At 41.5% G+C, this 17,117-nt stretch overlaps 1 protein-coding gene across 2 annotated transcripts in view; it reads right to left on the minus strand.

The window, feature by feature from the left end:
* SGMS2 (sphingomyelin synthase 2) overlaps nucleotides 1-15,719 on the minus strand; it is a 36,790-nt gene extending 21,071 nt beyond the window's left edge. The window contains exon 1 of one of the 2 annotated variants that reach the window (XM_082282185.1): nucleotides 15,662-15,719. The gene's annotated coding sequence lies outside the window, so the exon portion shown is untranslated. Of the gene's footprint in view, nucleotides 1-11,337; nucleotides 11,440-15,661 lie in introns of those variants that run through there. The other variant, XM_082282184.1, reaches the window with a different exon arrangement.
* Between the last annotated feature and the right edge of the window lie 1,398 nt (nucleotides 15,720-17,117).

The raw sequence follows: 17,117 nt of genomic DNA on the forward strand, positions 1-17,117 counted from the left end.
TGGTATTCTTATCCTGATGTCCAGCAGAATCTATATACACATTGATTTGGGAAGAAGAAGGGAGGCCAAAGAGGTGCCACATCGACTAGCTGAAATGTGGAGGGAAAAATAAATTCTATAAACCGTTCCCCAGTCAGAACTGCAGCCAACAGAACTGTTTAAGACAAAGTAAGTCTGATCTCTAGACTCCCTGAGACCAGTGATGTTGTGAATGGGTGCTAAGTAACCATGGTGTAAAGTAAATAAGTGGTGAACCAACCAGTTCCATGTGATCGGTTACAAAAGTCTAAGGAGAGAACCAAGTGTTCAGATGGAAATAGTACCAATCAGTTTTAAAAGAAGAGAATGCAGAATGTGGCAAAATTAGGGCACAGTAATAACAATTATTCTGGTCTACCAACTGTTTTTTCCATGAAGGAGGGCACTATCTTACTACATACTGCTATTTCTGCTGCACTCCTGCATAAGTTTTCCTCAAAAATACCAAATATGTCAAGAGATCTGCATCTATCAGCAAGGACAGATCACATTCTGGCTTTATAAGTAATCTTCTAAATTTAGGACAAATTGGCATAATCTAAAAAAATTGTTGTCTAGAGCATAACTTGAAATCTAGACAATAGTGGCTTGGATTTCAAGAGCTTTCATTAACATAGCACTACAGCAACTAAGGCCACTCTTTAAGGTACTTACCTAGCTAAATGCAGGCCAGCACAAGGGCTTGCACAACACAGCCTCTGCTCAAATCAGCTGTTCCAGGAACTGCTCCTGCATGGTCATTTTGCAGCTAGAGCTACTGCACAGGCCTTTGCTCTCAGCTACTCTCCTCTGAGTATCATCTTGCCAGGAGTAAGACAGCACATCCAAGTAGCAGTGGCACCAAGACTGCCCTAAATTCAAACCTGTTCTAGAGAGGCAGCAAAGGGAATGAAGAGAAGTCTCACAGGGATTTATCCTAGAAGGTCCCCATGTCAGTTGCATTTGAGCACTACTTTAAAAGGTGGGTTAAGTTCACCATTTCAAAGGCGCACAACTGAAGCACAGAACAGTCACATGACAAGGACAATATTACACACGTGAATACCACGCGTCACACGACAGACACTGTGTAACAAGAAACACCTCCACAGGAGCAGTCACAGGTATGCCGAGGAGGGAGGCAGCTGCCTTCTAGACTAATGCAAGCCAATTAAGAAGAAATCAAAAAATCCACATTACATTAGGCTACAACCACAACACATGAGGCGTGCTAAGATGTTAATGACAGCTGGAGCAGACCAGGAAGATGGCCTGAAACATTCCATACCAATCCCAGCTCAGGGAACCTCTTAACATTTCTTTATCAAGACAACATACAAAGATGGGGATGGTTCAGGACTAGCCATAAAAGCTGCCACCCAGAAAGGCATATTTTATTTATCTGGAAGCAGAAGCCAAGCTGAGATACTAGCATAGTCCAGCCCATGTTAAGCTGCTCCACTCCGAGTGCAGAAGTATAACTAGTCAGTTCATGCCAATAGTCTAGGCCATGCATTTGTAACTTATGAAAGTTCAGTGTTAATTTTATTTAACCACATGAAGTGCAGTTATCTGTATTGTAAATCCATATAAACAAAGACAGTGGATCACAAGTTACCCATGCATTGGCTTTCGTTGGTAAAGAACAGAAGAAATTTATCTGAAATCCAAGAGCAGATCTATTTTCTCTCCCTCCTAATACTTTAACTTGAAAAAAGTAAAAAAACTGACCAAAAAAAAGTCTTTTAACACAAGGAATGAAAAATGCTGTTCTAATATAAGACACAAATTGAGTTAGAATTTCACAGTTTAAGACCTTCAGACAAGAATCTATGCCCTACAGCATGTATATTATTCCTCCCCAAAACCTTCCAGATGAGCTCCATATCTCATGAAAAACAAAGAGCACAAAAGAAACAGGTTTTATACACAGCAGTGTTACATTACAGCAAAGACTGCAAACAAGTCAGCCCCAAAAACAGGTCCAACCTCTGAACAAATCTGATTGCCTTTTCAGGTAATGCATATTGTGAGCTGCCTTAAGTATTGAATACTCAGATGTGTGGGTCTTATGCAGAAAAGAAGTGCCACATCTTTAGAATGAAGGCATCTGCCAAAGCCTACATTTTCCTACATTCCTGAGACAGCTTTACAGACTACACTCAAACAAATCATGAATTGAAGTTTAATAGTTCAATTCCAACAGAGTAACTACCCTAATCTAAAAAGGATTGTTCAGAAAATGTTCTCAGTTTCCCAGAGTTTCCTTATGTCTGACAGTAAGATTTATAAAACAGATTTAAACAGAATTGACATTTGTTCAATTCTGCTTCTATGGGACAAGAGCATAAACTGATCTCTTTCTGCAAGGAGTCAGTCAGGACAATCACCTGAAATGTCCAGGATAAAAATTTGCAGTAAAATTCCTTAAGCATATTCAGACACCAGAACACTGAATATTCATACACACATACTGAGACACTTTCCAGGAAGAACCTGAATTGCCTCTAAACCCTCAACATTTGATCTAAGGTGCAGATTTCACAGTAGGCAATTGAAAAAAACAAACACAAAACAATAAACAAACAACAAAAAAACCTTCCAACAAACACCAAATAAAAAACCCTACTGGAACAGGTACTGACTGTTCAGTCTAACTATACAAACCACTTTCTTAACATATACAGGAGACAGAAGAACACAAGATAAGGGGCTCACACACCCACAGACTCTTAGAGCTTTAACTGTTAGGTAAAAAGCTACATGTTCTTTGACAGGCACTAGCATGAAAATCTGACATACAGTTTGGTTATCTGCAAACGTATCTCATGTGCAATCACTCTATGGGTGCTGCCTGGCTAAGAGGCAGACCCATCTAAACAGACAAAGGTCCTCTCAGACAAGGCTAGACTTAACATTTTATCAGGCTGTATATTAAATATCAGGCCAAAACTAGTTTTGGTGCCTTGACATCCACAGGAAGAAGGAGAAGGATCTGCTGAGCTAAGATATGTGTCAGTTCCTGGGTACATCTGGTTTACATACCTTCAGTTCCCCAAACAGACTTGCTTCAGGTGAAACATCTTTATCTGTTCCCTCACACTAACTCCGACATTTTGCTCATAATGACTTTGTGTCAAAGATGATGAGACTTAGAAGATATCAATCAGCAGCCACTCTATAGCTCAAACAATGCCCAAGAAATCGTAAGTGGACTTTCTCTGTACATGTACTTCCACTTCACATAGCTGTTAAGTTTAAAATGACACAGAACTGGGGTGGGGAAGGAGAGAAGCAGAGGCTGCCTTTGCTCTTTAACTCAACCTTTGAAACTGTCCTAGACTACAGGACTCACAAAAAAAGGAGATAAGAGGTGTTGAACCAGTGTTTTAAAACTGTCATAATAGGGACAAGACAAAAACATCATCCTAAATAACAATACATTTTCTGTCCACCAAGACTGTCTTTTACTGCATTGAATCACACTACTACAGATACACAACACCAAACATACTGTACTGCAGTTTACAAGCCTCTTGATGAAAGAAGAAAGCCTTTTTCTCTAATTGAAAACACTATAGAATATCACTATAAATACGTGTCAGTACCTTTTTCATGTTACATTCTCATCAATGCATGACCAAATCATAAGCTATGTAATACCAGTCTAAAACCTGCTGACCAATACAAACCATTAAAATCAGAAGCACCTTCACAATAGCATTATGGAAGACTAATCAAGATAATGGTTCTTTGAGCAAATTATGGAAGCCTAAATACAATATTCCTCCTGTAGCCGGCCTTGTAACTGCAATAGAGACTTTGCTAATAGAGAACTTTTTCTGCATGTTACACACATCACAGTCAAATTTTGACTAAGCTGTGTTGTCTCTATCACATGTTCTATAAAGGCTTGCAGTGCTAAAAGCTTTGTGCCTGATTCTACTACCACAGGATGCAGAGGGAGAACAGGAAGAAAGCACACGTGCGCACACACTCAAAAGGAGTTATGAGTAAGGTAAAAGAACATGGTTCTAGTGTTTGCCCTTAATGCAGCATAACAGAACAGAGAGCTTCTGCTTTCTTGTCACTCTTCTCTGCCCTCCCAGCCTTTGAAGGGGAATAGGATCCCATTTTAAATTCAGTCACTCAGTTCTGAGCTCTGCAAACATGAGAGCAAAAGAGTTTAGTCAAACTGTATGATGTTTAAGAGTTCATATTAAACTTTCTCTTAGTACAAATTAAGGAAAAAAAACCCAAACCAGAAACTTTTTATGGGAACATTCGTTCTGCATAGTAAAACTGACCCATGCGGCTTACCGTTCAGATTGTCCAGTGACTAGGAAGTAATGTACACAAGAAAGCATAAACTGCCTGCAATCTGTAAAATTATGCTTTTAAAAAAATCCAAACACTTCATATCAAAGAAAAGTACTTCTAGAGCAAGAAGTATAATTATTTAGCCAAACTACTTGAGCTTTGCTATTTGACAGGAATTGTGCCTTGTGATGTTTGTTGGTCAGCTAAGACTTATTTCGTCCACCTTAATTTTTAAAGGTCAGTACAAGCTACTGACTTTATCAGAGAGAAACACATTATCCTACCCTACTTCACATAATTTGTTCCCAATAGAAGAATGAAAAAATGTTACTTATCATAACACTTATGCCTGTTTGCACATATGGAAATAGATGAGCCATTTTTTTAAGACCCGCATAGAGGAAGGTGATGGTAATGACCATGGTTACTGCAGAGGACAAAACAAAGGCCAATAAGAAAATCATTCTCACTGGAAAGCACTTGCCATTCAGCTGTGTAGCATTCAGTTTCCAGGTCATAGTTATTGCTAAGAAGATGAATTCTGAATAATCTGAAAATTCAGGATACTATCACTGCACTGGACAGAAGTTTAAACCCATAGCGCAGAACTCTTCAGTAAGTTGCCTTAATATTAACTTCCAAATTAACTTCTAAGCTCACTATGGCACCTTGGAAGGAGCAACATCTCTAACACTTTTTGCTCCAGAGCCAAATAGGATGCTACAGCCCTTCCTCTCAAGACTGAAGTCCATCATGAAAGTTAAAAGATTTCTAGGAAAACAAGCACTGGAATGCTGTTTTACTATGTTAGTACAGGAGCACTTTTAATAGTCAATAGTAGGATTCAAACCATTTCAGCCAATGTGCTCTCTCGCAGAATGGAGATAGACAGTTTCACTTTGGAGGACAGACCACCTTTAGCTTTCTGGCACATTTTCCACATCAAGTAGAGTTGATTTTTTTTTTCCCCCAAAATTTCAAGATCATTCCCATAGCTGTGTGCAAAGTATACACATGCTTTTAAAGCAATTTGCAACAATTCTGAGAAAAATTCTGCATTTCAGTAGCTGCAGCTTAAGCAAGTATATTAATTGTTACTTATAAATTAATAAGAGGCTAATCTTAGAGGCCAAGTTTTGGCCTCTAAAAGACCAAGATGGTATGCCAGAAGACAAGAATGAGCTCTTGTCAAGTGACACTCAAACTAATATACAAAATCTGAGTAAAATTAAATGAAGACAAGCTCATGGTTATGAGAGTGGTATTGTAAGGAACTCTTACCTTGCATCCTTACAGATTAGTACAGTATTATAAAAACGGGAAAAACCACAAGCTTTGGTAGCACTTTTGTCAGGCTCCAAATACAAACAAACTAAAAGTACCATGAGTTAACTTTTTAAGCCACGACAGTTTAAGCCACAATAATTTCTATACACGCCTGAAAAAGTTAACTTACCAGAAAAAACCAGCACTTATGAACTAATACAAATTAGAGTCATAAGAATTAATTTCTCTCAGTATTACACAAAAAAATGCTACCAAAACAAAAGAGTGCTTTCAGAATTTCAGTTTAAATGCTTTTGATTTTTTACTGAAATTGTAATAACTGGAATAATCAGAATAACTGGCAGAAGATGAAATAGAATTCTACATTAAGCATTGTCTTAGCACTGTTAAGACAGTAACACAGCACTACAGTTTCTAAGATGTCCTTTTGAAGCAACTGCAGTGATGGGAGCAGTCTACTCCAATATAGTCTGTGTTCAGTCTCAGACCAAGACATGGGCAGTGGTATTTGGCATAAAGCATTTACAGAGAGCGAGTGCAGTTTCCCATCTACAAGGCTGATTTGGGGAAGTAAAAAAGAAATTAAAAAATAATCAAATAAACTGTAATTACTGTAGAAGCATACTAGAACTATCAACAAGCCATAGGATTATATCATGCCCTCCAGATGAAAGACCGAATTAATGACTATGAGGCATGACCTTCTCCACTGCTGCTTCTCTTCAGCAAATTATGTCACCTAAATAAGCAGGCTGTCTCATTATTTCTGATTTAACAGTAGTCTGGAATATTAAATGGAGCATACAGAGTTGAATTTAGTTTCTTGGATAGGACATAAGCATAACATGGCTGAAACTGGGGAAAAAAAGTCTGGAGACTGTCTCCTTATTTAGCTCTGCTCCACTAACCAATTCTCCAGCACTAGAGTGGACATAAGCAGGAACTTGGGTGTGTGCATAAGTAAACATTTTGTCACTGTTATGTACATTTCACATGACTGAAACAAACTGTGAGAAGTCATTCAACACTCATCACACAACAGTTTAAGATCTTAGGAGGCTAAGCAGAATACATACTCCAAAAAGAGAAAAATGAGAAAATGCAAACATATTTCAACATTAAAAAAACAAGTAGTGAAAGCAGGTGACTTCTTAATAAAGGACTTTTACACATGCAAGTGTTCTATTAAAGATTTTCTGGGGAGGTAACATATGCCAAAATACTTGTAGTAATACTTCAAGAAATGAAAACCACTCCCATTTGCGTAGGGCTTTAAGCTAGGTCTTAAAAGATCCAGGTTCTAGACAAGCTGTGCCAGAGGCCTGTTCTTTGAGGCTGGACAGATTTCTGCACTCTGATAGGATTAAAGACTCCCATTTATTTTATAGTTAACTCAAATTAAAAAAAAAAAAAAAAAAAAAAAAAAAACTAAAACCAACCAACCAAAATAAAAATCATTGATGTATGGTCAAGCAGAACAAAAACCCCTCCTTCTCTAAGTTAGACACTACAAATGCAAACTCCAGTAAGTTTTGATGCTCATAGTGACACTTTTCTATCAGAACCTGCATAAAGACAGAAACTGGATAAATGTACTAATACTGGGCTTTTTTATTATATGGATTTAGTCCATATTGGTACTTAAAACTTCACCCTTGGAATATTTAAATTTACAGTAGCAGCAAGACTGACACAGGCCTAAGATATCAACAAGCAGTCTAGGCAAAAAGATTTTCTTTCCCAAATGCATGGAAGTTACAGAACTTTACATGGGCCATACTGGTTTATGAAACTAACAGGTAAACCTGCCTCTGAAGCATATTTCACTAAGAACATTACTAATTGCCTGGGGACCTTTTGAAAACCACTGATCATAAATTGCTGCAGGCAGTTTGTAAATTCTCAGATGGGGGATTAGAAAAAACACCTTAAATATTCCTGGGGTTTGTAGCTCACTTTCGTTGATTTCTTTTTTGATATCCATCTCTTCCACCATCAAAGTAATCTTAGTGTAGTTGAAATCATTATTTGTACTCCAAACTTTTTTCCCAGTTTCAGCCACGATACACTTACATCTTATCTGAAATACTGAATCCAACTCTGTATGTTCCATTTAAGATTTCAGATTACTGCTAAATCAAAAGTAATCCTGAAGGAATTTAGTTTAAATTTAGCCATTCTTAAGCAAACATATTCCTGAGTGTTCTGCATCAGTTCATCTTAAATCACCCAAATTAAGCTGATGCAACTTTTGAAAACATCCAGTACTGAGCCCAAGAGGCTCAGCATTTCCCCAGGGAAGAACAGGTATACAACCCTAACCCAAATTTGCATCAGCAATCATAGACACAATAACACTGCAAAGCTTAGTGCGAAGCTTATTGCATGGCACAGAATCCTAGTAAGATTCAGCCTGAGGAAATCTCTACATATAAAGAAAAGGAAACAGAAGACTACAGAACAGCACAGAAAGAGATGAATTCTAAGGCCAGACGAAAAGCCAGGAACAGGAAGACATTGCAATGTGCGACCACAAAGCTCAGACTTTGGCACCCTCACAGGGCCACAATATCAGCAACTTTATTTTTGTATACAAACTTTAAAAAAAGTGAGATGTCCTTGAAATTTATACATGGCAGTTGAAAGTTAACCTGTTATCAGCTGGAGAGGGTAAGCAACAGCAGGGCTAAGTGACACCTGATTTTTTTGTTCAGGTACCTTCAAATGAACTGGACATTCTCCCATTCTAGCGTTACATATTGGAGAAACTATTTTTCTGAAAAAATTAAGTAATTAAATACTGAATACATGCTTTTTTGCTATCCAATTCTCTTGTCAGAATGAATGCAGTGAAGTTTTCCCGATTAATCATGCTCATTACCTTCTCTGAGGATCTAGACCTGAACAATGTTTCATTAAGAACCGTTCTATTTGCAATGATCACCTCAACAGCCTCAGATACTCTGACAACTGTTTCTTCATCTGCACAACAGACTAGACTCCAACATTTTTTAATGCCACCAGATTGCAGACAAGAGGACCCACCTGACACAGTGAAGCAGGAAGTTTTACTCAGCAACCACAAGCACCACCTCAACACACAATAGTCTGCTTATTTTACAGATACTGCATATATGTTAGCTAGAGGGTAAGTACCATGTTTCCCTAAAGCTGATTCACTTTCACTATATATTTTGGTCCTATTAAAATTCCTATCAACAGCTATAGACTTCCAATACCAATTACATTGGTAAGAAGTACTTCATTCTTTGTATTACTCATATCCCCACAAGATTTTAGGGAAGAGAAACAGTGGTAACTGTTAGTGTTAACTTAAGCAAGCATCCTCATACAGGAGACACTTGTGGTTATTAACATTCTTGAGCCTCACCAGAACAGCTGAGTTTCAGTATAGTTAAGAAATGTCCAAAATAGACCTTCTGTTTGAAAGATAAGACAGAGCTATTTGTGTTACATAAAACTTTCCCATTAGCAGCTCTTAAGGTCTTCAGCATCTGCTGGGACAGTGGTGCCTGGATGCCCGACGTTCTTAGTGTGCACAGCATCTTTGGGGACAGTGGTGTCCATGGTACAAACAATTCTCCCAGCAGAGAGAGATCTCTGAAGACAGTGGACGTAGTGTTACATTAATCTTCCCAGCATCTGGCCGGACTAGTGCAATACCATAGCCATACTAAATAATATGTCACAGCATCTATATTGTCCACTCGCCACAAACAGTATCAAGTAACACTGCAGGCCAACAGCCCACCAAAATTAGAAAAAATAATTCAAACAAAAGATTAATGCAATTTTATTACAAAATTCGTATCTTCAAAGTCTACCTCTGTTCCAGGAGATTTAAGTGCAATGAGCTACTTCTTCAAAAACCTTCTTTTACATTTTCTGTTCCTTAAAAAAGGCTACTGATTTTTTAAAACCATTGCTTGTTTCAATACTTATTTTGTTCATCCTTAAAAAAAAAAATCAATACACTTTCAGTCTTCATACCTTTAATATGCTATATTCATACACTGTAAATAAAGAACTCCAGTTTTTAGAATTAAAAATACTTGAGATTAAGTCTCTTATGCAGCTCTTCCAGAGATAGGGAGGTATGTGTGTAGGCTGGGGTTTTTTGCATTGATAAGGAAATCTTCAGTTTTTCACAATACTGCATCCCCGATATAACACTTCTGATGTCTACTTGAAACATTAAGTTTTGAATTAATTTCTGCCTTACAATATCACAATTACAACACACTTTTATAATGCAGAAAAGTAGATGCTTATCAACATACCAACCATGGCTCAATATTTAAAATTCAGGGGTAGAGGCATTCTAGATTGAGATTACCAACCCATGATTAAAAAACAATCTACTTTTGCTCTCTTCAAGCTGTCATTTCTCCATTGTATAAATTCACTTCAAGGACAGCACAGAAATCTACCTCATTAGGGGCCTTTATCAGCTTACTATTGTTGTCCCCTTAGATTTTCACCTAAAGTTTCTCCTGATCACCACTTGATTTGTCCAATACCCTCTGACATACTACACAGGGTACACCGGAATATTTCTCTGGAGGATAGAGACAAGTATGTTTTTCAGTAGAATGTGATAATCCATGTCTGACTTTGAACTAACAACCTAAAAAGAAATAAATATGGAAGCAAGCTCATTGACCTTTCTAGTAGATTAAGACCTGGATTATTTAAGATAGGGCAAAATAAGGAATAAAAGCTACTGGTTTCACAGCAAGAAAGTATTTAAGGCTACAGAGCCTCGAAAAACCTGCCTTGTCAAATTATAATACACCTAAGCAACTACATTAAATATAATGAAAAAAAGCAAATTGATTTTGGACAAACCATTTAATAAATGTGATTTAAAGTGAAGATTGCCAGAAGTCCTGTAAGGCCTGCTGTCTCAGATGAAGTACCATGCACCTGCTCAGGTTATGCTAATACTTCTATGGAACCATTCACTGGTATAATTAACTGTGCATAAATTAATAGTTGTCAAGTGATTTGAGGACAGATAGATACTTAATTTTCTAAGGTCTTCAAAAGAAATAAAATGTTTATAAATGGATAAAACTGAACAACAGCTACTCTACATCGTATCCTAGTCTTATTACCTTGCCAGAAGATTAAGCATTAAGTACTTTTCACAAGGATTTTAAGCTAAATTTATGCCAGAAACATAACATTAATAGAAATGCACCCTGCCACTAAGGCAAGAAGTTTAGTTCAGCAGCACTTCAGGGAGTTTAAGAGTGGCTTCAACAGAGCACATATGCAATAAGGAAAAAGCCACCTATAACAAAACACCTTTACAACACCCTTATGATCCTTACAACAACACTTTATCTTCCTGAGCTGAAATCCCACATTGTGAAGTCCCCTCCTGAGCAGCTAGGTATGCGGAACTGCTCTAAGGGGTACGTACACGTTGCCCACACCAAAAACATACAATTTAACTCAAAAACTAGGTATGTTCCATAAATTACATATTGGCAAGAGAAATTAAAACAGCAGGTGCCCTCCCTAGAGGGGCCTCAAACTCTAGAAATTGAAGAGAGCACAAGCATGGGATTGCTCTTCCCAGTCTCTATCCAGTTGACGCGTGTAGGTCTTCTGTGAAAACGGTTCTCCAAGTGCGTACCTGTGGTATGCCACACTTTTAATCCACCTGTGCCGTTCCCAACTTACCTACTCAGCTGTACATGCAAAAGCTTGCACCGCTGGCAGTTCCCCCTCCAAAGAAAGTCTTTTTAGGAGCCTCAGGGCTCTGAGGTTTGGGCTTTGCAGTTCCTTATGGCCAGACACTCCCACCAGTGAGGTAGCAGCAGGCAGAAGCAGCTAGAAAGTTTGCCACAATCTCTATCTTCCCCTGCAATTTGCTCCTCTCCCAGCCTCAGCCTCTTCTCCTTCCCGGCGAAAGGGACCGGCTTTAAGGGCGTCGGCGGAGGCGACACTTCTCGCAGAGGTTTCCTGCCTCAGCAGTGCCGCAGCTGGAAGGGCTCTCCCGCTGGAGGGCGGCTCCGGGCCGGGGGGCGCCGGGGGCAGCGCTCGTTCGGGGCTGCGGCCGCCGCCGTGTTTGCCGCGAGCCTCACGCTCGCCGCGGTGCTCCCTGACATCATTCATTCTGCTACGCGCACGCCCGCCCACTCCATTTCCAAGCAGTGACTCACCCCGGCGCTACCGCCGCCGCCGCTGTCCGGGGCAGGGCCGGCCGGACCGGCCGGACCTCTCGGAGCCCCCGCCCGCCGCACAAGGTGCCGGCCCCGCCCGCCCGCGCGCCCCTCCCTCCCCCCGCCCGCCCGCGCGCCTCTGCGCGCGCGCGCCGCGCGCCGCCCCCTCCCGGCGGGGCCGCGCGCCCGCAGCGCCCCGGCGCGCGCCTGTGCCAGGGCCGCGGGGGTTCGGCGGGGCCGCGACAGCCCCGGGCGGGCGCATCCCCCCGGGCCCCTCTGCCGTGCCCGCCTGCTCCTCGCTCGGCCCCGGCTCTCCCGGGGAACGGCTCAGCCCCGCTGCCGCCGGGCAAGGGACGGGTTAGTCTGCAAAAGGGGACACCCACACCTGCATTGCCCCCCCGGAAACGCCTGGTACGGGAGGGGCACGGCCCGCCCCCGCAGCCAGCGCGAGGGCAGGTGCCGAGGCCGCCCCCGCGGCCAGGCCACAGCCGAGCGGCGCTGCCCTCCGCCGCCACGGGCTTCCCGGTTTTGCCGGGGGATTTGATTTCCCCAACTCTGCTTACGTGACCGATGACTGTCACTGAAACCCCCTGCTTCAAGTGTTTCACCCCCGCCTCTGGACTTGGCGTTCCTTGGGGTTTTGTTTGGGGGGGGGGCTTTGTTTGGTTTTGTTGGGTTTTTTTTTTCCCCTCCTTTTTTTTGCGGTGGGTGGAGGGGTATTCCCCCCCCCCCCCCCCTTGTTTTCAAAAAGAGTTCCCCCATCATTACGTAGCAGCCAGATTTTGTTGGGAGTTTTCCAGTGTAAGAAACACGTGATTGGCGGGGGAGGAAGGGAGGGGGAAGAAGGTGTCACCTCATCCTCACCGAAACACACCTGTCCTGCCTTAGTCACCCGGCTCCAGCGCCGAGCGCGCACATGACAGAGCGGTGGCCCGGCACACAGCGCTGGATTCGAGGAAGGCACCTGACCCTCTGTTCATCACACCCCTGGAAAGCCCCCTTCACCCAGCTATTGGCTATTATGCTTGGGTTGCTCACACTTTGTTTTTTTCCACAAAAGCTTGGGGGAAGGGAAGAGAGAATCTCCTTTATTCCAGCACAGAGTGGAAAAATTTTCCGCACTCTCAGATTTCTGTGGGACAGGGAAACTACTCTAGTCCAACAGTGACAGCCAGAGCACTGCTACAGACAGAGTGCCAGGATTTCCAAGTTTTATCTCGTGCAGGCTTAATGCAAACAGTCTCTTATAACCAGATAAACAATTCAAGGCTACTGCTGTTCCTGTTGCTAAGTGAATGCACATACACACCTGTAGTGCCGAACCAAAGAAGTCTGCTGGAACCTCACAGCTCTCTTTACTGCCACTGTGATCCCCCTGCCACCCCTCCAATTCTCCTAAGTGGGTAATGGCTTCTTTAAAATGAAATCTGAAAAAAAACCCCAAAAGTACCATGGGCAGGCGATTTGTTTTTAACTGATTACAAAGATATCTACATGTGCCTTATTGCGTACACAATCACATGCATGCCTTTGCAGAATCATAGCTTACTTCAAGCTGTTATAAAGAGAGGATAATAACTGACAGAGTAATAGACCAAGAGTAGAGATAGCAATGCAAGTGAAAAAAGAAGTATCTATAGGAAAACATACATATACATACAACAAAGGCTAAACAGAGGCCTCCCCTAGTTTTCCTTAATAAAAAAAAAGAGCCACTTAAATAAGGTTGAAAGCAAAGACTGGAAACTTTACTGGCATTTTTCCAAATTTAGATAGATCAGTAAGCTGAAACACTGGCATTACTCTTAAATAATATTCTCTGAAGCACTACATTTAAATAAGTAAAAAATAGCAGTACATTTTCTCACTCTGCTCAAGGCTACTCTTCACACCCAACCCCACAAGCCCATCCATGCAGATAAGAGGCTGAAGTGAAGAGCTCAGAGGTGGATCTGTGTGGAGCAGCTTGCAGGAGAGGGTCTTGAACTAATCTAGTAACAACTGTTTGCAAGTCCTGCATAACAACAAACCTTCGAAAGCAAGCAGCATATTTGTGAAGTCACAAAACTCGCCAGAGGAATTAGCAGCACATCTCTAGATCTTTACTTTAAACTAAATTAACTTCAGAAGATTGTTTTCAGACTGGAATTACATGAGAGATAACACTTGCAAAATGATAACTTATTTTGAGGAAAAATAAGCCTTGCACACACATACACAATTCCATGGGGAGATTCACATACAAGCCACATTCTCCTTCACCTCCCAGGGAGGCAGATGAGAGGGAGAGAGTGCAGAAACAGAGTTTTGAGGGGAAAAAATAAAATTACTGTTCCTTTCACTTGGAACAAACCCAGCATCTTTTTCATTACTGTTTACTTTTTTCCCCTTTCATGAGATCAGCAGGGATATTATTGGAAACAGTAATTCTATAAACGAACACAGACAGCCTGTGCATTAAAATTCTGACAATTTCCAAAGAGACACTTGAGCAGTTTTCAAAAGCAGCTACCACCAGAATCCTATTTAGTTCTGCCATGGGAGAACTGAAGCTGAAAGATTGGGTTTGCGGTGGGGGGAAGCAAGAACCATATAGAAATTTCTAGTTCAAGCTGACTTTACAGTTTATAGACAGAATAAACAGTACTACTACCAAAAAAAACCCCAAACAAAACAACAACAACAAAAAACCTCCAAGTTTGTTTGTGTGGCCAAGCCATAGCAGAATTCTGTGCAGAAATTTGATAGGGAAAAGATATGTACCTGTGCCCACCCTAAGTTTCAGAACTAATTTACTGTATAAGTACACATGTTCTAATGAGACTCACATGTATTTGTAGCCTTTACTGCAGCTGTGTTAAGGGCAGATGAAAAGATACATAATTTATATTGAAGCGTGCCATACACTCCCATAATTACACTCACAATTCTTCCTTGCCTTTTCTTCAAGTAGCATATAAATCAGGGTAATCATGCAAACTACTTCTATTCAGGTCTAACATTATATTCTGTACTCTGGTTCTCACGGCAGCCCTGTTGTATCTGTGAAGGTGCTAGTTGATACTTCTGCCTTAAAACAGATGAAGTAACTCCAGAATGATTTATTATTCCCACTCAATTATGAAAGAGTAAAACACACTAAAGCCCAGTGTAAGTAGATTATACCACAAAGAGATTCTTCATCAGCATACACACTTGCTAAATCCTTAAACACTACCTAACAAAAATAAGTTCCACAGATTTGGAATTAGATGCATTTCAGCAATGACATGAATTCTAGATCTCCAGATTATTACTTTTGATTCATTCACTACTTCTTTTTCATCATCAAGGGCTTTGGAACAAGGAGAAAGCTTACCTTGTAAGTTCACCATTAATGTCACTATTTTTTTGGCAACTGAACAAGTGGATGAAAAGATAAGCCACAACAGAAATCATAAGACAAGTTTTTCCATCATAAGCACCAGTTCCAAAGTACACAGTCTCACCCTGCTACGGGAGAGGCTGGGGCCTTAAGAAACATGTTTATAAATCATCACAGATTGATCAAGCACAAGTTCAGCTGCTTAGATAGCAACCCTACCTTAACAGGTCAATTCCCCCAAAAATAATTAAAAAAACAAAACAAACGAAAACCAAACTACTACTTACTATAAAGCACTAAGCTGCCAAGCCAAGCACTGCCATCCTAAGCACACAAACGTCGCTTAGCGCTACCACCTTGCACGAAGAGCCCACGAGCAAAGCAACCCCAGTGACGCTCACTGAACTCACTGGAGTCCGCCCCGTCCCCACGTGGGAAAACCCGGAGAAAGCGCTCCCCGCCGGCTGCGCGAGGTTACCTGCGGCCTCCTGCGCTGGCCCGGCGCTCCCGTCCCGGCCTGGCCCGGCCCTGCTGCCCGACTGGCGAGGCACGGCTGCCGCCCGCCCTTCCCGAGCTTTCAAAGGAGGCGGGAAGCGGCGCCAGGCCAATGGCAGCGGGAGCCCGCCCGCCCCGCAGGTGCCCGGCTGGGCTCGGGAGGGAGCGGCCGCCGCCTCCGGCTGCTCTCCTAGCGGTGTCCAGCTTGGAGGCATCTCTGGAGACAGGAGGTGCTTCCTCCAGCCACTCTCTTTCAACTCCCCGAGACTTACAAATCCGTGATTATTGTCTCCCGTTTGCCCAACCTTGCTGCTTTACACAGTTTACATTCCTCAGAAATTGCTATATTAGCTGTTTTCATAACCAACAGCTAGGCAAAGATACTGAGTTTTTGAAACTATTTTTTCAAGGGCTTATGTGTTATTGAGAATGTCCCTGGATAGTTTCAGAGAAAAAAAAATCTGAAGGTTTGTACAATTATACTCTCTGATAAAGCTCATGAGAAAGAAAAAAAATCCAACTGGATTTAGACTACGGATTTTTTTTTTTAACAAAGCAGTAAGTTAAAACAAACTTTGTACTTTTCCCTCACTATTTCACTTTCATAAACAGAAAAAGCTGTACCTCGAAGTTATCCTATTTTTTCCTTTGGATATATTGTGGGATCATAGAATCATAAAATCATAGAATGGTTTTGGTTGGAAGGGGACCTTGAAGATCAAAGTCCAACCCCCCTGCTGTGGACCTTCCACTAGACCAGGGTGCCCAAATCCCCATTCAGGGATGGGGCATCCAGAACTTCCCCGGGCAACCTGTTCCAGTGCTTCACCACCCTCACAGGGAAGAATTTTTTTCCTAATATAATTAGGAATGGGACAGAGCAGAGGGGTGTCTGTTTTCTTGTTTGATTTTGGTAATTCTTTAACTATTCAAACTATCTGAAATCAGACACTCTTTAGAAGCTGTGAAATAAGAGATCTGGTTCCGTTTCTTTCAACCAGTTTCCTTTAAGACTAAAGCCAAAAATTGATTTTCTATCTAAAAATATATGCATCCAAAATCACTGTCTCCAGCTTCAGAGAGCTTTCTATACACAACAGTGGCATTTCAATAAATGCTTTTCTTGTATGAAGCAAGGCTTTGGCAGATACAGGAAGAGTGCAGGTACTTACTTGACAGAGGCTGTAGGGGGGAAATGGAAGATCAGGGAACAATGAAAATAAATTCTAATTTATCATCTCTGTGCGTGCAAGGTGATTCTAGGAAACTAGATGCAGATAATACCAATCTGAGCAATGCTGCTGACAGACCTGAAGGACAGGATACCAACCAGAGGGACCTAGACAAGCTCCAGAACTGGGCCCATGGGAATCTCATGATGTTTAGCAAGGCCAAGTGCAAGGTGCTGCACCTGGGTCAGGGCAACCCCCAGTACCAAC

Source organism: Coloeus monedula (genome assembly GCF_965178545.1).
Source record: "Coloeus monedula genome assembly, chromosome: 5".
In the NCBI taxonomy this organism is placed as follows: Eukaryota; Metazoa; Chordata; class Aves; order Passeriformes; family Corvidae; genus Coloeus; species Coloeus monedula.